Source organism: Oryza sativa, chromosome 12 (genome assembly GCF_034140825.1).
Source record: "Oryza sativa Japonica Group chromosome 12, ASM3414082v1".
NCBI classification, from domain to species: domain Eukaryota; kingdom Viridiplantae; phylum Streptophyta; class Magnoliopsida; order Poales; family Poaceae; genus Oryza; species Oryza sativa.
This window is the reverse complement of record NC_089046.1, coordinates 23,445,394-23,468,376: the sequence shown is the minus strand read 5'-3', so window position 1 is coordinate 23,468,376 and position 22,983 is coordinate 23,445,394. Positions and strand designations below refer to the sequence as shown.

General features: G+C 40.7%; 2 pseudogenes; one reads left to right on the top strand and one right to left on the bottom strand.

Moving 5' to 3' along the window:
- Positions 1-5,560: 5,560 nt before the first annotated feature.
- Positions 5,561-7,278, bottom strand: LOC107276399 (F-box protein At4g22280-like; annotated as a pseudogene).
- A 5,205-nt stretch (positions 7,279-12,483) lies between these two features.
- Positions 12,484-14,481, top strand: LOC107279687 (uncharacterized; annotated as a pseudogene).
- Positions 14,482-22,983: the final 8,502 nt, after the last annotated feature.

Sequence of the window (22,983 nt, the reverse complement as noted above, 5' to 3'; positions counted from 1 at the left end):
CCAAGGCTGGCTCGGTTTAAAAAAACATGCATGATAGACCTAACATTTGTATTTGAATGTTGGGTCAAACAACATGTGGCGTTTGTACCATGCATTGTACCTCCACTCTGCAAGAAACCATCTAGAGCATGCATCTTCTCATCTTAGCTGGGTCGATAACACCTGCCTCAATTGAGTGCCCATACTTGTTGTTCATCGCATTGTAACCGACTTCCCACTCACTGTCCTCAATCTTCTCAATCACCACTTTCCCATCCACTTCAGGCCTTCAGCATTGTGGGCAATCAGTGAAGCAGGAGCAACCAACGCATGAGAATTAACATGGTACTGTTAAGAATTGAGGCTTGTTCTTCTATTTAACTGAAGCATGGAGATATATAGTTCTGGTAAGAACTATAGTGCTATATGCAATGCCTCAATTTGATTAATAGTGTAGAAGGCCATAATGAAGCCACTTCTTTTCCATGGGAAGCAGAGGCCCGACGAAATACCTCATGCTAGTATGCTACTGCCATTGCAAGCAACCATGAGGCTACTGCTATGACAAAAAAAACATAAGGCTTTTTGTAAATGAAGCCCATGTCATAAAAAATATATGCCAGTTAGCACAACCCAACACTGCCAAACACCAAGGCCACTACGTTGTTCTGACTCACCAACCATATTACGTAATTTAGGTCCAACCTAACACTTAGTCAGGCCTTCATAACACAAACAGACTCAGTATACTGCAAGAACCGAAAAAAGGAAAAGGACAATCTGGGTTCTTCATATACTGCAAGAACTACAAAAAGAAGGGGACAATCTTGGCAGATCTCAATAGCCAAATCATAGATCATGAAGTTTCATGGGAGGGGTGATAAGGATAAAAGTTTTTGCAAACAAGCCCTTAATTTCCCATTTTCCGAGCGCAGTCCTATTATGTTATTTTTTGCTTCTTCGTATAGAATATGTCATTTTGTAAAGGGACTGTTCGTAATAATTCAGAACGTAGAAACTAAAGAGTAGGGGCCTAATACAAATTATTGATGAAATAAAGGTTTCTTTCGCAACACAACCAACAATGACATGAACACACAGGCCGACGGGTGCTCGCGAAATCCCACCGGATCCCAACGTGGGTGCAGTGACATGTCAGCTTGCGCGGGAGGCTACGCCAGTCCTAAATGCCGTAGAGGAGCCAAATACCAGTCTCTTAAAGTGTTCTTTGGGCATGATTGAGGAAACTTAAGATTATGAAAAGCAGCTGGTTGGTAGCTCTTCTGAGAATCTGGACAAGCTGGATTTCCCAGCTTTTGGTTTCTAGTTCAGGATTCTCAAAATCTGGACGAAAATCTATATGCCAGAAGCTCCCCCAAACATGCCCTTTGTTATTGTCGACGATTTGATGACACCTATTATAATATACAGATGGAGCATATGCACACACATGATAAAACTATGGGGAAATTTCATCTATACCACAAACATTTTACAGGTACCAAGTAATACCACAAGATTTTTCCACCTTCATTGCATGCCAAAAGGTAGAAGCATCTTTTCGAAGAATACCACAAAAATTAGCTGACAACTAGGAAATATTATTCTATGGACAAAATTGCCCCTGGTCGATTCAACCATTGCCACCGCGATCGCCGTGGCAGTTCTCCCAATTGCCGCCGTGGGAGCCGACTAGCACGGATTGGCGTAGCAACCCCAAGTGCATCGAGGTGTTCTCCTGTCATGTTGTACCTCTTCCCTAAAGCCAAGAACAGCTCTTGCTGTGAATGTACGAGGATGTGTGTGAGTTGTCTTGCTGCTCTCCAACTGATTAATGTGTCACTGCTGAACACGAACACATGTGCTTGATGTTCACCTGGGCAGTACAACGCACCATGTAAAGGTGCGGAGCAAGATGCACATCCTGCCAGCGTCACGACTATCGTCCACGAGCGAGAGGTAGTACATTCTTTGTGTGGAAATTTGTTGTCACCTTCGGCGTGGGACGACAACAATCTCACTGTCCATCTGAGAATTTTGTAGCTGATTCACTCGAGGGGAGACAGTGAAGGCAATTTTGTCCACAAAAATAAACATGGTGATGCGTGTGGTATTTTTGGAAGAAGAAATAATATTGTGGTATTACTTAGGTATCAATAGAATGTTTGGGATATGGATGAAATATTTGTTTACTTAAACACCGTGGGATTGCTGGATTGCTGGAGAGTTAGGGATACCACGTCAGATATCACTTTTGAAAAAAAAAGCTACAGTTCTATTAATTATGCATTGGTCCCCGCTGTTATCCACCGTAAATCGTCGGATCTCGATCTAGTTTTATCTAAAACTATATAACATGACATGTTCGATGAGTTTTTTCCAGCATGTTGGATTGAGAACATGCATAAAAACATACAAGTGAGTGTTCTCCTCCATGTACGCGTTGAATTGTGAATACAGTTCTTTAGAGTATAACATGAACATAACTTTGGCTCACTTCAATATCTCATTCATTTCATTGCTGAATCGATAGATAGCGGCATATATAAGGAAACATGTTTTTATATTTGTAATGACATATGTAGGCCACTTCAATATCTCATTCATTTCATTGCTGAATTAATAGACAACGACATATCTATGGAAACATGGATCACCTTTTATATTTGTAATGACATATATAGGGAGAATGAGAATCACATATGGCATGACAGGGAGCTTGTTGTGTGATCAAACTACTATCCATTAATAGAAGAAAAATGGTGTGATGACAAAATGGCGTGCCAGAAAGATTGCTGTCCGATTGAACAACTATCCAATAGAAGTAAAATGTTGTGAGAGGTAACTAACACAAATTTTGACAATTTGACCCTTTGCAAAAACTATTTTTACAAATAAACCGCCATCAAAACTTATTTCAAAACTGACCATTTTGCTCAACGCCAAATCATGTGGCGCTGAATTTAGACACCTCAGCGCCAAATAGCTTGGCGCTGAATGTATGTTGGCACGCTGACTTAGCGTCCCATCCGCCGTGGCACGGCATTCAGCGCCAGCTGACGTGGCGCTAAGGTGTCTAAGTTCAGCGCCACATGATTTGGCGCTGAAAAAAAAAAGGTCATTTTCGAAATAAGTTTTGGGGACGGTTCATTTATAAAATTAGTTTTTTCAAAGGGTCAAATTGTCAAAATTAGACGGTAACTAACACATACATAATTTTCTCGCTATTCCTGCCAGCCCTGGCATGCAGCAAGCTGGCTGACAAATTAAGCAAATAGGAGCAGCACGATTTTATTGTCATAGTAAATTACACCTCCATTTATATTGAAGCGCATGATCGGTTTTAAAATTTGTATGTGGGTTATATAAATCCCATACTCTTAAAATACCGGATATATGATCTCAAAACTTATTAAATTGAGTCATTTTGATCCTAATTTACCACGACCCCTCCTAGACGCTAATGTGACATTGATGTGGCATGCCACATAGACGTGGGTGTGGCATTGTCACTAACTCTTATGCCGATTGACAAATTATAGAACCACTTGGAATATTTTCTTTTCATTTATTATTTTTTTCTTTCATCCAGTCTCTTATCTCCTTTTCCCTTTTTCTCTTCTTCAAGTCGCACCGCCACTAGTGCTGGAGGTTCCTTTTTCTCACCGTTGCCTCGAGCTGGCACCACACTATGAGGGAGCCGGACAATACACTTATACTCAAACACCAGCAATTCATTTATGCTCCAACACCCCCTCAGGTAGAGTGCATTTCACTTATACTCAAACACCGATCGTTCACTTCTACTCTAACACACCCCTTACGCGGAGGCTCCCCTGATTTCAGACATGGAATATAAGTATGTTGCAACTTTTATTTTGTGCACTACCTAGGATTTGAACTAGAGACCTATGGCTCTTTTAGCTTTTTGAGTTGCATGCATCGACCGGTCCAAACCTAAAAGCCAAGATGACTAAAAGAAGGGCAATGCACTAGCTCCAAAATTATGAAAATTTGGTAAGGTTGTGCAGTTAATTGTATTTTTATTTCACTCCTAGTTTTCAAGACACATGGTTTTTCTTTACAAACGGGGTATAAAATTGTACTGTTTGTAAATTGAACTGAATTGTTGAATACTTTCATTTTTTTAGGCAGAAATTTCATTTCTCTAGACGGGATCTTGACCTGTCCAGCTTAAAAAGTACTAAATTTAGTACTCACCAAATTCATTTCTCTAGATGGGATCTTGACCTGTCCAGCACATAATTTAGTACTCACCACAGCCTAATCCCACCGTGCCAAGCAAGCTTACAACTGATAGCATTTGAAGCGCTAACCCATCAAATTCATACTACACTTGCATACAAGCAACTTAAATTTACCCACTACCGATCATCAAGTGGTTATTCCGCTCAAATTAAACCTCAGTCGTATCATGGCCACAGGATTTGAGACGAAAGACAAAACAAAATTTATAAACAGAGTGCATTGAATGACATAACTTAAATGATTAAATCTCTACTGAACTATCCAAAAGACGTCAAAAATAGTAGATAGTTGGGCCTAACAGAATTCATAAGAACAATCGGCTGTCTCTGTAGCAGCAGCAGCAGCAGTAGCACTCCTTTCCATCTAGTAGCAGCATTATAATATGTGCATACACCTGCAAACAGAACACTGCAATCAGATTTTTCTTTCAAGTACCATATATACATAGCAAAAACAAAAAAAAAACAGGTGTAATGGTAGAAAACTATTTTTTTATCCAAACAAAAACAATTAGCAAACTTATTATTACCACTATATATATATATACACACATAGATAGTATAATTGAGAGGATTCCTTTCTTGAATCACGGTGGTAAAGCAGACAGAACACTTCTGCTGCCATTATCATGCAGGGGAAAAAAAACTTCTTCGTTGTAAAAGAACAAAGAACAAGGCAGCTCCTTGTCATGAAGGAATTTTGGATAATAAGTGAGCATCTGCTTTTTTTAAACCCCTATACTGGTGTCTCAGCTTACGGACCAATAGCTTAATTAACAACTTAAAACTCAAGTCTCACTGAAACCCCATGTGGCACCAAAATGAAAAATATAAAAATAACAATGTTAATGCCTAGCTATAAGGGATTTGATATTCAGAATCTCCAATCGTGCTTATTGCCGTTCGACTAGGGAGTTAGTTAATGTTCCATAAAACAACCAATTCAAAGTAAATATTCATTATTTCTTCAACATACAATTTTTTTTGCTAACATGGTTTCTTACAACTTGCTCGTATTCATTAGAGGTGAAAATTAATGTAGTATGTATCTAACCGGCAGTTGGCTAATTAGTAGCAAAACCACCATAATTTTGTTTTGTGTAGAATAGGTGAGGAACAGACAGTCATAGCAAATCAGAAAGAATGAAAAAAAAAACAGAATAGGGATGTCATTCAACTTCTTTGGAAAAATAAATATCCTAGGCTTGCAACAAAATATGCCAAAACAAAAAAGGATTTTGAGGCGTGTAAACTAACATGTTCTTGATACTTACCAAAGTATATATATGACTGATCAACAGCTTCAAAGGAATTCATCTTTCCTCATCACGGCATCTACAGAATGATCTATCAAATGGATCATTTGTAGTCAAATCACTGATGTGCTTCATGTGTACCAAACTATCTCCCTCATAATCAGCTTGGAAATCAAATGTAACTCTCCGTGAAGCTCCACTATAAAGCTGTAGCTTCTGATGTTGTTCTTCAATCCATTTCACGTCGCATTTGTTACGACGGGTTACAAGCTTCATACATTCTAGCACTAGAGCATTTAACACAAAGAACCTAATGAAGTTCAAATCTTCCACATTTCCTTGATAGTTAATAAATTCCACCATCTTGAGGTGTAGATCAAGGCACTCAAGTGAAACATTTTGTTGTACATTATTGAAGTACGCATAATAGCGCACCTGCCAAGGAAAAAAATTAAGAGTTGATAGAAACATGATATGCCTATCGATCCAAGAAGATGGCCAATGCCAAGACGCGCACAATAGAACAAAATGGGTGTTTACTCACTTATTTTAATAAAGAGAAAATTCCTACCTTGACGTATAGCTTCTCCACACATGGAAAGCATTTTATAAAGTCAATAACAACATTCGGATAAAAATTGGTGTTAATGGCCAAAATCTTTACAGTGCGCACCACATTGGAGAGACTAACAGGCACCAGTTTCTGAAATAGACATGGCAAATGAAATGTATGAGCGAGGAGCATGAAGAAAAAAATAAATCGAGAAATATAAATGCCTATGGAATATGTGCATGTTGCTACCTGGACAACCATGGTCCCAATCTCAAGTCTAGAAATTCCATCGCTTAGATAGCCCAATGCCTCCAATTTCGGTGCCTGAGTAACCCGAACAACAAAGTCATCCTGCCATTTGTCACGTGGAATAATAAGCCTTTCTAGGAGTGGGGCATCCACAATAGTGACTTTCTCCAGCTTCCCCTCTACCGAGGAAAAACCATCTGACACACCAAGGCTCTGAAGTGTCAAGGAGCTAATATGGAGACAACGACACCACCTGTTCCCAACCAACACCAAGCTCTCCAAGACAGGGCATCGCGAAAGAAGACCATGGAGAGCGCTATCCATGATGTTGACATTGGATAGGGTGAGCGCTTTGAGGTGTGGGAAATCAAGCATGCAAGCAGTCTCCATGGGAAACTGAAGTGCACCATCACGCGTTGAACGAATCCTGAGAACACATAGAGCAGCAGACATACGGAGTACAGATAGTGGAACTGGAGGATTTTGAGAGCAAACATTATCATAGAACAGTTCAAATTCCTAGAGGCGGTCAAGCTCGGGGGATCCAAGGATGGATTCGACGACAGGAAAGCAACGGTCGTGGCCATCTCTCCAGATGAGGGAGAGTCGACGGACATGGCCCTCGTGGGCTCGAAGCGTGTCATGGATGGCGGCCACATCCTTCCCCATTGTCTCGCCATTGACCTAAGCCTCAAGATTGAGAGGCACGGAGCACCAGAGCGGGCGGCGGGCGCCACCGTCATGAGAGGACCTGGGTGCTGGTGCCATCCTTGGTAGGAAGGAGAGTGATGATGCCCCTGAGGACATCGTCTGGGAGGCGGCTTATCAGGTCTTCTCCTAGCCTCGGGTCACCGGATTCCTCCTCCAGCCTCCTCAACCTCCTCAGTTCCTCCACCCTCCTCATCTTTCTCAGTTCCGGGTCGCAGGATTCCTCCTTTAACCTCCTCTTCGTGGCCCTCGTCACAACAACCATCCGTCGGTCGCCTCTCTGCCAGTCGTAGAAAAATCTGCCGCCGTCGGTCGCCTCTTTGCGACCCATAATAGCAAAATTCCGTGGAATCTGCATCAAGTTTGGATGGCAATGGAATGCAAAAATTAATTAATGCTAGTCCAATGGAGAAACGAAATTTTTGCTGCATTACAACAAGAAAAATAGATAATGTTCACGAAACTTCTGCTGCATTACATTACGAGAAAAAGAGATAATGTTCTCTCGATCAGGATTAATTATAAAGGAATTCGAAATTGATTAATTATAAAGGAATTCGAAATTGATGATTAGAAAGAGCAACATGCAAAGATAGATGGGGGCGGCGCGAACCCTAACCAGAAAACCGTTTCCGCTTTGCTAGGGCCGGTCTTGACATTTGGAAGGCACTAGACGAACTCGACACTATAGGCCCTTAAGGGGTGATGCTATTTTTTTTACTTCTAATATATATACTCTATAACCTAACTTTTAGAGTGGAAAAATCGAAAAATCATATAATCATACAAGCGAGAAAATCCTAAGTCCATAAGTAATAAGTCGCTAACCTAAATTTCTTCGAAAAATTGAAGAAATAACACAAGAACAAACAAGAAGTCTTTAACCTCAGTTTGCCCTCCTCCTGTAGCCCCGGGCGTCGGCGTCCACTGTCAGGAGAGGTCCAGGAGAGACGCCGAGATCGTGAGAGAGGCGAGTCCGGCGATCCGGCGTACGTCGATCGGCCGTGCGGCGTACGTCGTTGGCGCGGCCGCGCGCGCGACGCGTGACTGGCGGTGGCCGGGAGTCAGCGAGTCGCTCGTGGTCGCGGAGGGCCAGAGGCGGAGTACGTCGTGATTTGCGGAAAGAAAAAAAAAACAAACAAAGAAAACGAAGACGCCAAAGAAGTCGCAATTATAAACAGGGAGCACCTTTGCATCTTTCGAAAAATTTTTATAATCGTATCACACATATTTTTAATCTTTAGATTAAAATCTGATAGACACAGTAAAAGACAAAAAGCAACTAAGAAACACCATAATGAGCACTAAATTACCATATCTTCAAGAAAAAAAAACCAAATCCAATACAAATTTGAAAACTTACATGCGAAGATTTAAAAATTACACGGTAACTTACAAAAGTTATAATGTAAGTTTCATAAATTACACCGTAACTTACAAGAAAATACACAAGTGAGAAAATCGAGTAAGAGATAAGAAAAAATCTTTCGAGTAAGATATAGCAAAGTAGTTAAAAAAAACGGAAAATAAAGCGCTCCCTCTCCCTCCTGGGCTTGCGCTTGCGCGAAATAGCAGGCCGTAGCCCGCAGGTTCAGCACACTGGGTTTCTGCCGCAGCCGCTGGGCTGGGCTGTTGTGGGGAGGGGGTGTGATTGATGGGCCCCCCACCGGCCTGGGCCCTAGGCGGTCGCACAACCGGCCTAGGCCCAGGGCCGGCCTTGCGCTTTGCAGGCGTGCGTGTGGCGTCCTCTCCCTCCCATGTCCTAGCTCGCTTCAATTCGCAGCAGCCCGCGCAGATGGGAATTGGGAGAGAAAGTGTGCGTGCGTACGATTTTACGAGGGAATTAGAAGGGAGGCCCGGTCCACAGGCTTGTCTAGTACTCCGTTTCAGTTCCAATTTAAATTGACGTTTGGGACTTGGACTCTCTAATTTGCATGAAAAATCTTTGATGCTTTAGGGCCTACTTGATTCAGCTTAGAATTATTATAATCTGGATTATCAGGAGTAAGCTGAAATAAACAAATAGATTACTATAATCTATAATCCAGTATAATCTAATAATCTCTGCTGGAGGAGCTTTTTCAGACGGTGGCTACAGATCCACTGCCCTTAGATGTCTTCAATAATCCCTTTAGATTCTCCAATAATCCAGAGAAACACACAGCTCGCAGCTCAGCTTATTATAATTCAGATTAGAGTAATCTGATTTAATAATCTAGATTGCAATAATATTAAGCTAAAACAAACAAGGCCTTAACCTTCATGCATGTGATATCAATCTAGATTGATTTGCCTCCTGCTTATCTGCATACATGAGAATTACATTTAAATTGGTGCATTGAGTCAGATAAAATCAATTTGCCGCATCATTCAATTTGCCGCATCATAAAATTGGTGCATCGAATAAGATAAAATCAATTTGCTGCATCATCTCTTACGCCACATTAAAAGATTATATGGAAAAAAGTAGGGTGCCAAGATTCAAACTGAGCTGCCAAAGCTTGTTAACTGGGTGTCATAGATGACAAAGATGACAGATCAATACATGGAGTAAAGTTGTTATCCACATTAGAGGCCTACCATGTATAAAAATCATTATTTTTTAATATATTATTAAGTGTTCGTGTATAATCCGTCAATAGATTTGAATTAGGTTCTCTCCAAATTCTCATTTTGTCGATAAATCAAAATAAAATGACATATCAAAATATAGAATTGTATCCTCTCTCTCAAAATCGTAAGAGGTGCATATATATATATATATATAGTGAGAGGGCATGTAATGATCATGCCTGGGTTTCTGAAGGTGAATAACTAACAAAACTGTGAGTGCAGCCTTGTCTGCTGTGAAATAAAAATGGCATCTAAAAACGCAAGAGCAGACGCTGGATTCGACTCTGCGGCATCCAGATCGATCCAAATCTAAAAATGCATCAACAGACGTACAGCCTCATGGCACCATCCGCATGATTAAGCTAATAATAACTACTCCAGTACATTTTGAACTGAAATAGCCTCGTAAGAAGCCTGGAAAATATCGATAAGTCACACATGGCAAATTCACAAAATATAATTATTGTCTTGCACTTCGACGGATGCAGATCGAACACTGATTCCATGTACGTATACCATCTAAAAAATTAGGGGTTTACAAATTAACGTTGTACTCCCTCCGGTATAAGACAGCCGCCAGCGAAAATCGATTATCGCTGGCAGCCGGTATAACACAGCCGCCGGCGAAAATCGATTATTGCTGACGGCCGGTATAATACAGCCGCTAGCGAAAATTGATTATCGCTGGCGGCCGATAACCGCTAGCGAAGATTGATATTTTCTCTGAACTTTGCTTTGTGGCGGCTGCAATTTCCGCTAGGAAAAACCAAAAATGACCGCCACGAAAGATGATTTCCGTAGTAGTGCGTGTTGCTGTGGAATGTTGTCGATAAATATATATATATGTAAGATAGGGAACTAAGGCAACTGTTAACTGAAAACACTTGGAAGGAAATATAAAGATGTTCAGCAAGTGCTTATCAGGTTTTATTTGCTGAAACATGCGGATCACCGATACATTTCTAAAATAGTTAACTTAAGTTTAGGTACATCAGCCAAAGATAACGTAGGCTGTAGCAAGCTGGTGTATAGATGATGTGACATTGCTAAATGCCCTAGAAACAGAAACAAATAGCTGCAAACTGTAAAAATGAGGCAACATAAATTTTTTTTATATCAAACATAGAGCAAATCATATATGTTCGTTTTTTTTTAGCAAAATGAAGCGACATTCAACGAATGAAACCATTACGAAACATTGATTTTACCTCAATCTGTACTGCTGCGCACTTTTTTTCAGGTGAACAGATGAAATTATCCCTGCAAAGTTACTTTTTGATGAACTAAATAAATTATGCAGCTTTTGATTGATGCATTGAATCGGTAACCAAGGAAATGCTGATCCAAAAAGCATAAAAAGTTTATACACATATACTTGTACACTATACTCAAGAAAAGTAACAATACCTCATGAGAACATAAAAGCGGGTTAATAGTTCTGAACTGAATAATAAGGAGTACCTTTGTAGTACTGTTGCAGATTGTTATCATGGTTGATCAAATCACATCATTGAATGAATATAATAACTGATATTGTGCTATAAAAAGGAAACAGAGTGGATTCTTCAAATGTTCTCGAACCACAGTACCATAATCTGAGAAAAGACAACATAATTCTCATTGCCGATAAACAAATAAAGTAGAAAGATTGAGAGCAAGGGTATTGTAAACTCGGTGGCTATTAAGGAAAATACATGTATTGAAAATCCAATGAGAAGTAAGAATGCATAATCTCGTAAAAGAGGAGAGTCTTCCTAGGGGAAAAAAATACTAAACCTTGTGGGGGACAAAAAAAATCAGCTGATAAAAAAATAATCTGCTATCAGGAAGGAGTGAGAGAACCTTATGGTGGTGTTTGAATCTCCTAAAGATTAAGATGAAGATAAAGATTAAGTGTTTCACACAAAACGAGGTGATAATAACGTGTGATTAATTGAGTTCTAATTATTGTCTAACACCGTCGATGACGAAGCAAACTGAAGCTCTCGAGCAAATTGGGCAGATGTTGAAAGGAAGAGCGCGCTATACTACAGAAGTAGAAAGATGGACCCCAAAATTCAAGCTGTCCCTGGGGAGCTACTGAATATGTAGCTGTTAAAGCAGGGCTGTTATTAAGGTGGCCTTCTCAGCTGCCTGCTTCGGTTTCCTTTGATTTGTGGCACGCTAATTAGCATGGAGGCGAGAACGAAGCTGTTCAACTGTCAGGGCGCTAGGAGGTTGCATTATTTTCATCGGTTACAGGGGTTAGTGGAGCGATCAGAATGGAAGACCGAGAAAGAAAAGCCAGGGAGCTGCATGTCATCCGTTGTGTTTTCCACCAACGGAGGAATCAGAAACGACCTAATCTCCTGCCGTGCAATTTTAATCGAACGATCCAAAGCAATCTTAGTGACGTGGAGCAACCATATCACAGGAAAATCAAATTAATTGCACTTAGTGTGGATCAACTATATAGATATATATAGGAATATAGGATTCCAACTCACATTGTTTTTCTGTTTTGAATCAGATCAGCTGTCATGACTCATGGTGATACCAGTATCATCCATATATTTTGAAGTGATTCTTGCGATTGACGCTAGATTAATTCCATGTTGAATTGTTAAATTTGTTTTGAAACATCTTAAGAATTTACTTACCACCATAAAGTAGGCGGGATCCACAAAGACGGTAGCACTGCCCACACCTCGTCACGTATCACTGCGAAGAGCTGCTTCTATCCCTCACAATCTCATTCCCTGAATTGAAGGTACGACCAATTTCTTCACCGCTCCCTTCTTAACTTTGCTATGGGATCTGAAGCTTTTAGTTTTTCCATAATGATTGGTTTCGGAACTAGATTTTGGGGAATACTAAAATGAAAGAGTTTGTTGGGGGCGCTGCACCATCAAGTACAACATCATGTTTGAGTTTCTTAGCTTAGCTATGTGCATCTTATTTAGCCATATGCAAAAATTCTTTGTGTGCTAATTTCGACCATGTGTTCCTTTCTTAGACCCTCTTGCTGATATAACAAATACAAGTGGTCTCGGTTTCACTAATAGACGGGGCAAGGGTAGAGCCAAGTCGTTATGTGTTGTTCGAAGAAACGACGAAGAGTGTCACGGCTCTAAAGAAAACACTCCAACTGCTTCAAATGGTATACTTATCAGATTGTTTGATTTCTAATAATTTAATTCAATCTCCATCTATATCCACCAACACCAATGTGCAGACTATATGTGTGTGATGTGGGCTAGACTCAAAGCATCAGCTGGTTTCTTTCTGATCATGTTCTTTTAACTGGTTAATGTGCAGCAAATTTTAATGTTTTTTATTTCAAAGTACAATAAAGTTTTTTTGCATGCTAATTTCACACATGTGTTCCTTTCTTAGTCCCTCTTGCTTCCGGAGCGAGAAATACGCGGGCTAGGGGAGATAACTGTGACACCTCTGAACAAAACACTCCAACTGCTTCAAATGGTATGCTTCATCAGAATGTGTGTTTCCTAATTTAATTTGATATATCCATCTGTATCAACCAACACTGAATATATTCTTTTGATGTGGGCCATAAAGTTATGCATCGTATAGTTACGCCTAATAGTCAACCATTTGCGGATGACCGCGATACGTCCTTCAGTACACCCAGCAATTTGCCCATGTGCACAGGTTCGCATGGAGATGTTACTAACCTTACCCATGCTAAAGTTGTAAGAAAGCGTGCTAGAAACTAGTACGCATCATTGACCCAGGAGAAAAAGGATGAGAGGAACAAGAATGACCGTGAGAGAAGAAAACGGAAGAAGGAGGAAAGTCATGTTTTAAATAAGTCTGCTACCAATAGTGATGTAGGTAAGTACCTAAAAGGATCCAATATTTTGCTTTTAGCATCCGCTTTAGCTTGAGTTGTAATATATATATGTACTAATAAAAAGTATCTTCGGTCACTTTTTCGTCGTGTGAACAGCCCCACTTTGCGAGCTTTCCAAAAAAAGTGCTGCTGATTTAATAACGTGCCAATTGGAAGTGAACGATTCTTCTACATTGCATCAAGGTAAGGCCAACTCATCTCATTATTGTTATATATGTACACCTTGGATGAACAGTGTATTATTCGACATAATGGAAATTGATATTATAAGCAATACATCTGGTCAAATTTTGACATTGACAAGTGAATTGCTTGTGTGGTAATTCCGATATTCTAGACTGACCGATAATCATTTCCTTTGAATAATTTTCACTGTTATTTGTTTAAGCAATAAACATTTGTTCTGCTATGGAAAAACACCTGGCCCTTGCGTACAGCAGGCTCAAGCTACGATGATCTTCATTTTATCTTGATGAACCTTAGAGCAAATAGGTGTACATGGCCACGATTTTCTAAAATACATGGAAAGAGTGGTTATTACCAGGAGGGAAAGTCTCCTACTACAGCATATCTGACTTAATCAATTCCCTGGAAGAAACAATGCATTTGATCTGTTCTTCACACGTCTTCCTGACCAATTTGTTAAACAATTCAAAGAAATACCTTCTTTACCTATATGCACACTCTTTTTCTGCTAAATATTAATTGCTATTGTATACGAGTAGTGCACTATACTTACTTTATACTCCATCATTCAGATAAACCATGAGCCAGTACTGTGTTTTACTACTCTGATTACCAGCTGTTTGGTTCCTTGATGTGAATGTAAACTGGAAGGAGCAACGCAAGAAGCTTCCTTATCATTGCCAATGGCACTGGTTGAACATGCTCTGTTGTCTTCCTGCAGAAGTGTTGCTGGCATTTGTGATTTCTGTAGTTGATTTTACTGATAAAAAGTGTGGATCATGCAATTTATTGATAGGGGCAATGTTTGCTGGTTGAAAAAATGAGATGTGATTTCTTAATTGTGATCGTTCGGGATTACATTTTAAACAGATAATATGCTTTCAGAAAGGAGATCAGGTAGGTTACATCAAAGGAATTATTCTCTTGCCATGAAAATGGGAATTAAAATGAACGTAGAATATTGTGTGTTCAGCTGGTAGAAAATGCTACCAGATAACTAATGAAACAGAAACAGTAGAGTTTCAAGAGCTATTAGTGTAAGAGTAATTGATATTGTGCAAGAAACTTGATTATCTCTGATGAATTTCAAAATAGAATTTTTAAAGCACCTTTGCCAAGAAGATCCCAGCACCGAGACTTTTGGTTCTGAGTTGAATGACAGCGAGAAGTTTGGTGTATGTCTCGACAGCAGTCCCTGAGTTAGCCCTGTGCAGCCTTGAGTTCTGGGTTTGGTTCGCAATAAATCTCCTTGACTCCATTTCCCAGTCTGATCGAGAGCCGCATCAATAATGGTTTTAGCATCAGCAAACTGTGTCTGAGCAGATAGTATTCGAGCTAAAAGAAGCCAACTCCTCAATTCCTATCCAGCCTCTAATTTCACCAATTTCTTGGTATAAAAGGCTGAGACTGTACATTGCACGTGGATCTTTCCCATGCTTTTTTTTTTCAGCATTTTCAAGCACCTCCAGATCTTCACACTGCCAAGAAGCTCTCTCTGTATCAGATATGTGGCACTCCAAGCAGCAGATCTGCAACACCCGCCATGGAATATTTTGCTTGGTTATGTGCACGAATTAATTAAGAAAGGAAACAAGCTATGGACCTTATGGGCCTAATCTCTGTGCACCCGTGAAATTAATTGAGAAAGGAAACAAACTATGGACCTTATGGGTCTAATCGGCCCGTATAACATCTGACTGTTACGGTTCAACTAAGCAACCAGCCAGCCAATGGATTCATTGTTTCGCTTTTGACGGCACGGCTCGATCATGTTAATCGTGATTAGTTACAATTATCAAATAAGTCGCAGCAGCAGCAACCGAAGCACTTTGTTGGTAACTTTTTGTGACAAGTCGACAAGCACGATTGTAGCATCTAAACGCCTTGCGATGATCTTATAGTCGCCAACCACCTCGATGTAGCCAAAGGGCCAAATCAAGATAGGTTTTGTAGAAAAATAGCTAAACCGGTTAACGGAGCCGATTTAGAGATCAAAATCAGTCTCTAGGCCGATTTAGATCAATATGAGGATAACTACCTGTCTCGTGGGCAAAACGGAAGGTTTTCATGACAAACCTACAAAGAGGTGTCGCACTCTCGCAGCGGCGGCGGACGGTTTACGGCGCAAACCGATAAAGATGGACTAAACTAGGGTAAAATAGAAATAGAAAACATAGTAAAAGAAAAATTCAAGTAGATTGTATTCGGGGGTTTTACAATGAACCGGACTTGTCCCTTAAATAAGGGTTGGTCTTGCCCTCTACAGGCCCTTCTCCATGCCCAACTCGGGATACAAACCAAAGGAAACACGAAACATGCCTTTCCGAACAAGGAAACCCGAGACCCGACGAAAACAGACTCGGACTCGGACCCTGCCGGTCTGACTGCCCACATACCTGCGGTCAAACCGGTCCTACTAGCCGGTCAGACCGCCCACATACCTGTGGTCTGACCGGCCCTAGTGAAGGAAACCCGGCACTTTCCAAACTTTGGCAATTTTCCCTATTTCGTTCATAGGTGCCAAATTTGGGTGTAAACACATGCCCCCTGCCTTTTTGGTGAACATACGTGAACCTAAAAGCATAGAACATGTTATCTCAGGGCGATAATCCAATTACCGGCCATAGGACTTCCTAAGCATCTTACCAAATGCTCGGTAAGTATTTCTTCAAGCTATCTCTCATTAATTGCTCTCTGAAAATACCATCTTGAAGTGTCTTCATCTCCTTCAAAGTCTTCAAACGCTTGTCGATGACGTCTTCAAAATTGCTTCCCATCAAGGTCTTGTAATTTTCAACAGACAAGTCGTCTTGCTTGAAATACCGAAGAGAGACAAGATTTACCTCAACTGGCAAAACGGCAATTTCAATAATGTTTTATTACTCGACTTGGCTTATCCATTAGCCTGAGCGTAGTAAAGAGAAGAACTCAACAACTTAATATCATAAGATTCGGCAAAACTTCTCATTTCCTTGGACATAAAGAAGCTCCTTTAACGTTTGAGGAATACCGAATCTATGAACAATATGTTTCAAAATAAAGTCAATTACCTCCTCCGTACAAGTAATATTCTCGAGTGGCACGGCTTCGGCCCACTTAGTGAAGTAATCCATTACAACTAGTACGAACCAATACCCTTTTGATGACGAAGAATAAATTTGACCAATGAAATCTAAAGCCCAACCTCGGAACGGCCATAGTTTAATGATAGGATTCAACACAGCGGTAGGCGCTAACTGAACATTGCCAATCCGTTAACAAGCTTCACTCCCTCTATAACATTTGAAACAATCATCAATTATTTTTGGCCAATGAAACCCCACTCTCCTAAGCAACCAATTTATCTTACGGGCCGATTGATGAATTTCACAAATCCCTTCATGTACTACTCTCCTAGCAACTTCAGATTGATCATTATCCAATTAATACTCCATTTATTTTTCGGCGATATAATATTTGAGCGCTTGCCGCCGAATCTTCCGATCAATCCCAAGACTAGGATCTTTCAAATATTCTTTTCAAAGGGATTCTCCAATCTATCTGACTTATGGGCACAAATGTCTGAATTCACAATTAATTCGGTCTTTAAATCAATTATAACGTGCCCCCAGCTCTCTGCCCGAGATCGGTCAGACCGGACACGCAATGCCGGTTAGACCTCCCTGTCTGCCCGGACAGACCGGCCATGCAGAGCCGGTCAGACCGCCGGTACCACCGGTCAGACCGGCCGTGCAATGCCGGTCAGACCGCCCCTGGTCTATGACTTTGCCAATTTCGTCCAAACTTTTAAAATCAAGCATCGGCCTTTGGTATATAATTTTTCTTCACATAATAGCCAGATGCTTGGTGTATCAAATTATTGGACCAAAATTCCTTCTCTCTAGACATATGAAAAACTATAACATCCAACTAACATGTCTAGATGAATACTAATTCAAATGGCTTTTGAAACAATAATCATCATGGCATCAAAACACTTAGCCAATTGAAGTATGATCAATAATGAATCACCAAAGTCATATGTATCACATGCATAGATTCCAATAAACTACAAATGTAAGTAATCGGCTTGAGCATGTATGCAAAATATTAACAATGCCAATGTTCTGAAATAAAATAACTCTAGAACAAATCATCACATTGACCATTGACATTAGCCGAATTACTAATAAGCAAAACTTTCATGGTGCAATACATATGATATCTATATCTTATATGGTGATCCATAAAAACACATACGATTTGGCTTTAAATAAATATTAAAGACTCATGAGCCAAATCATACTTGAAACAAATTATATGCCAAACTACCAATTCCACTACTTAGAACTGGCATTTGCAACATTTATGTATAATATGGATTTGATAAGCAAAACACACATGTGCTAAATATCAAGCAATGTTCTAACATGGCATAGGCATATAATATGATGATGAACACAATAAACCCATACCTTGCCTTAGCATCCAACAAACGGCGGCTCAAAGATGTGATGTTGTATCCATCGCCGTTCATCTTCTCTTGGTTTCTTCACGAGCATATTAATGTCTTGCCCCCAAGCAAAGTCAGCTTTCTTGATTGCAGGATTTCGAAGGCAAGACGAACACCGCACCAACATCCATAGCATCATGTGAAGGAGACTTATCTCTAATGACCGATGATTCTTGTCTCATCGAATTGAATCCATCGCTACTCCGTGAAATCACCGATCTTTTAACTTTTACTTCTTTAGGTCTCCACACTCGCTTAGGTGTCATTCGAGGCTCTAAATTATTGCATGTTTTGTTCTTTACATCTTCGGCCTCTTTTTTCTTTTGACCTATGGCTCGAAGACGCTGTAGCCTCCTCTTTTGAGAGCGAGATAAGCCGGAAGGTATCCACTTCGGCTATGGTTGTTTTCCAGGAGCTAAACAATGATTCTTAATATTTTTGGTCGATGTAGAAGCTCCTGTGTTGCTCTCAATTTTCCCGCTCACCTTTAATGCCCCTCGGTCTGATCGGCCTCTGGGCCCGGTCAGACCGGCTGCAAGCCGTCGGTCATACCGGCCAGGAGGATCGGTCAGACCGGCCGTAGACTGGCGGTTAGACCGGCCAGCTGTCTCGGTTAGACCGCCAATGTTGACAGTAACGGTGCCGGCCTCAGTCTTCTCCACTTGTATAATTTTTGCCGCATCTCCGGTAGGTACTTGAACATCTTGAGACTTTTCCTTGATAGTAACAACCTCCGGAGCTTTAGCTTCTTTCCTCACCCACACCTTCTTTACCTTTTTCACCTTCGATTCGCCCAACCCGTCCTTTGCTATTCAAAACGTTAATAATCATTGTGTACATGCATATGCTACTTCTAGTTTTGCTCCTATACAATATGCTTATAATGCTAGGGGGGGTGTTCAATGGGTGATTATACAGCCGATTACACAGGAATCGGCTATATGCAAAACCTAGCTAACGGTATGACCGGTCATGACACCAGTCTAACCGCATCCTATGCCGGTCATACCGTGCCTACCATAGCCGGTCAGACCGTGCCCTATTTTGGCCAGATCGGACCTCCTGTGGCCGGTCTGTCCGCACCACTGACCACCGGTCAGACCGAGCCATGGGCCGGTCAGACCGGTTCCCTGGGAGTTTCTCCAGGTTTTCATACCACGACTAGCAGTACTGATTTTAATTATTATTCATCACCTGTTAATACTGTTAGTCATGCTATTCCACATATCCCTAATGCCTACAATGATATTAATAGGGGATATCCTCCCGATACTAGGTATGGCCAATATAACAATATTGTGCCGCAACAACCACCTTTTAGGCCACCAAGTCCACCACCAGATCCACCAAAGCCTGAAACTGTGGAGGATTGGTTTAGAAATACTATCAGGGAGAATTTCGCAAAGCTAAGGAATCGTGCTAGGGAGTACCAAAAGCCGTATCCTAATTTTTATGATATTATCCCATATCCTCGTGGTTATAAAATTCCTGAATTTACTAAGTTTAGTGGTGAGGATAGTAGGACCACATGGGAGCATGTAGATCAATTTTTAGCGCAATGTGGTGAGGCTAATTGGGATACATGTAAATTGCACTTGTTTTCTTTATCTTTGTTCGGTACTGCTTTTGCATGGTTTACTTCTTTACCGGCAAATTCTATTTCTTCCTGGGCTCAATTAGAACAAAAATTTCATGATTATTTCCACACTAGTGAGACTGAGCTTAGGTTGTTTGATTTAACATCGGTTAGGCACAAATACAATGAATCTGTTGCTGATTATATTGAAAGGTTTAGGGATGTTAAAAACCGATGTTTTAGTTTGAAAATAACTGACAAAGATTTGGCCAACATTGCATATGATGGATTGCTTGATTCTATTAAAGAGAGATTGAATGACCAGATATTTCTTGATGTTGATCATGTGTTGAATGAAGCTCTGGCTCAGGAAAGCCGAGTGGATGACAGTAGCTTACATGCTAGTTTAGATGATAGTGCAATATCATGTATAGCCGAATCAAGCGATGGTTCGGATTGTGTTAATAATTTGTGCAGTGATGCCATAACGATTATAGCCAAACCAAATGTTGGTTCGGATTGTCTTGCTAGCTTAGATAATGATGCAACAACCATTATAGCCGAACCAAGTGTTGGTCCGGATTGTATTATTAATTTAGACAATAATGGAATAGCCAAACCAAGTGATGGTTCGGATTGTGTTGCTAGCTTAGAGAATAGCATCAATTTCTAAATATTTGCTACATACACACAGTAGCATACCGACGGAAATCAAGGACCGTATATTAATCTATTCAGTCAGCAATTTCGGCTATGAGTTATATGGCCGGATTTAATCAAGGAATTTATTCATCAACTATGACGAGCGGGAACGAGTTCAACGTGATTACTACACAATACATTAGGACCGATCAAGGCGTCATGAAAGGAAATGTCCCACTTTTTGGTCTTTCCTCACCCACACCTTTTTCACCTTTGATCGACCGGACCGATTCTTTCGTGGGAAACGGTCTTGTCTTGAGTTAGAATGACTTGGTATCGTCCTAGGTGATTGCTTCAATCCTTGATGACACGGCATAGGTGGTTGAGGCATCCATGGCATATAATACATAAAAGGATAACCATATAGTAACATTGGATATGGATACCATGGCATCACAACTGGAGGTTTATATGGAGTTGGTATAGTTGATGGCTCCGATTGCTTTGGTGTTTGACCAAATCTCTTCCAACGAGATGATCTTGGTATTTTTGAATCACTAGTTTGATTATCAAATCGTTGACCGGCTAATCCTTTCTTGTACTTAGCCATAAGCATCTCAAAATCGTGTTGGCAACTTTTTGTGACAAGTTGACAAGCACGGTCACAGCACCTAAACGCCTTGCGGTGATCCTAGTCGCCAACCACCTCGATCTAGCCAAAGGGCCGAATCAAGATGGGTTTTGTAGAAAAATAGCTAAACCGGCTAGCGGAGTCACCAAAAATCGTGTTGGCAACTTTTTTGACAAGTCGACAAGCACAATCGCAACACCTAAACGACTTGCGATGATATGGAGTCGCCAACCGCCTCGATCTAGCCAGACGGCCAAATCAAGATGGGTTTTGTAGAAAAACAGCTAAACCGGCTAGCAAAGCCGATTTAGAGATCAAAATCAGCCTCTAGGCCGATTTAGATCGATTTGAGGATAACTACCCGTCTCGTGGGCAAAACGGAAGGTTTTTAGGACAAACCTACAAAGAGTTGTCGCACTCTCGCAGCGGCGGCGGACGGCGTGATGCGTAGATTAATTTCGGCCGCTTGGTAGAAACTATTAATTCAACGAAACGACTAGGTTAAAGCAAATTCGGCCGTAATATGTCCGAATAGATCGATTCCCCAGTGGAGTCGCCAAAAATCGTGTTGGCAACTTTTTGTGACAAGTCGACAAGCACGATCGCAGCACCTAAATGCCTTGCGGTGATCCTAGAGTCGCCAACCACCTCGATCTAGCCAAAGGGCCAAATCAAGATGGGTTTTGTAGAAAAACAACTAAACCGGCTAGCGGAGCCGATTTAGAGATCAAAATCAGCCTCTAGGCCGATTTAGATCAATATGAGGATAACTACCCGTCTCGTGGGTAAAACGGAAGGTTTTCAGGACAAACCTACAAAGAGGTATCGCACTCTCGCAGTGGCGGCGGATGTTTTACGGCGCAAACCGACAAAGATGGACTAAACTAGGGTAAAATAGAAAACATAGTAAAAGAACGATTCAAGTAGATTGTATTCGGGGGTTTTACAATGAACCGGCCTTGTCCCTTAAATAAGGGTTGGTCTTGCCCTCTACAGGCCCTTCTCCATGCCAAACTCGGGATAGAAACCAAAGGAAACACGAAACAAGCCTTCCCGAACAAGGAAACCCGAGACCCGACGAAAACAGACTCGAACTCGGACCCTGCCGGTCTGACCGTCAAACCACCTCCAAACTCCGTCCATCCGTACTTCCGGATGTCTATTGGATTGCCCGATTTTTTTCCAGTGATCAACAAAATTTCTCATAGCAACGCACAGGTACCCTACTAGTAATTACAATAATCCATTGAATAATCATCTCGGCACAATATTGTGTCTTCATATATATATGAATACATAAGATAGTAACAATCCAGTTTTCATTTAAATGAATATAACCCGGGACAATATTGTGTCTTCATTTATATGAATACATGAGATAGTGAAGATTACGTCTCGTAGCAATGATTAGGATGGGCGCCGTAGCATATGTGTATCACTTTGTCATCCTCCGGCATCTCATCATACTAGCTAGTTCAAATGGCTCCTGAAAGAAATGGAGAATATATATAGCCTCTCATCACTTACAAGAAGATGATGTTTATCACTCACACCATAGATAGCAATAAACCCAGGCATAGTTATCATGCGTTTTTTAATGTAGCTAGACTAATGTGCATGAGTTCTATCTAGTATCTACCAGGCATAGTTATAATGTGTTTTTGAATATAGCTAGACTAATGTGCATGAGTTCTATCTAGTATTATGTGGGACAACAACCGTACATGATATGATAAGAAAAGGCATGTGGTTAGCCCCGAATCGAGCAGAACATGTTCCTGCTTACCTTTCAACAACCATCAAAGAGATGAAAATACTGTGATCAGAAAACAAAAATTAAATAATAATCGATGTGAGGCACTGATAAAAACATGTATAAAAAATAATCGATGTATATATACGAGGCACTGATAAAAACATGCATAAAAAAAACTGTGATCTATCGCTGATGCATCTTTGATATATATGGAAGAAAAA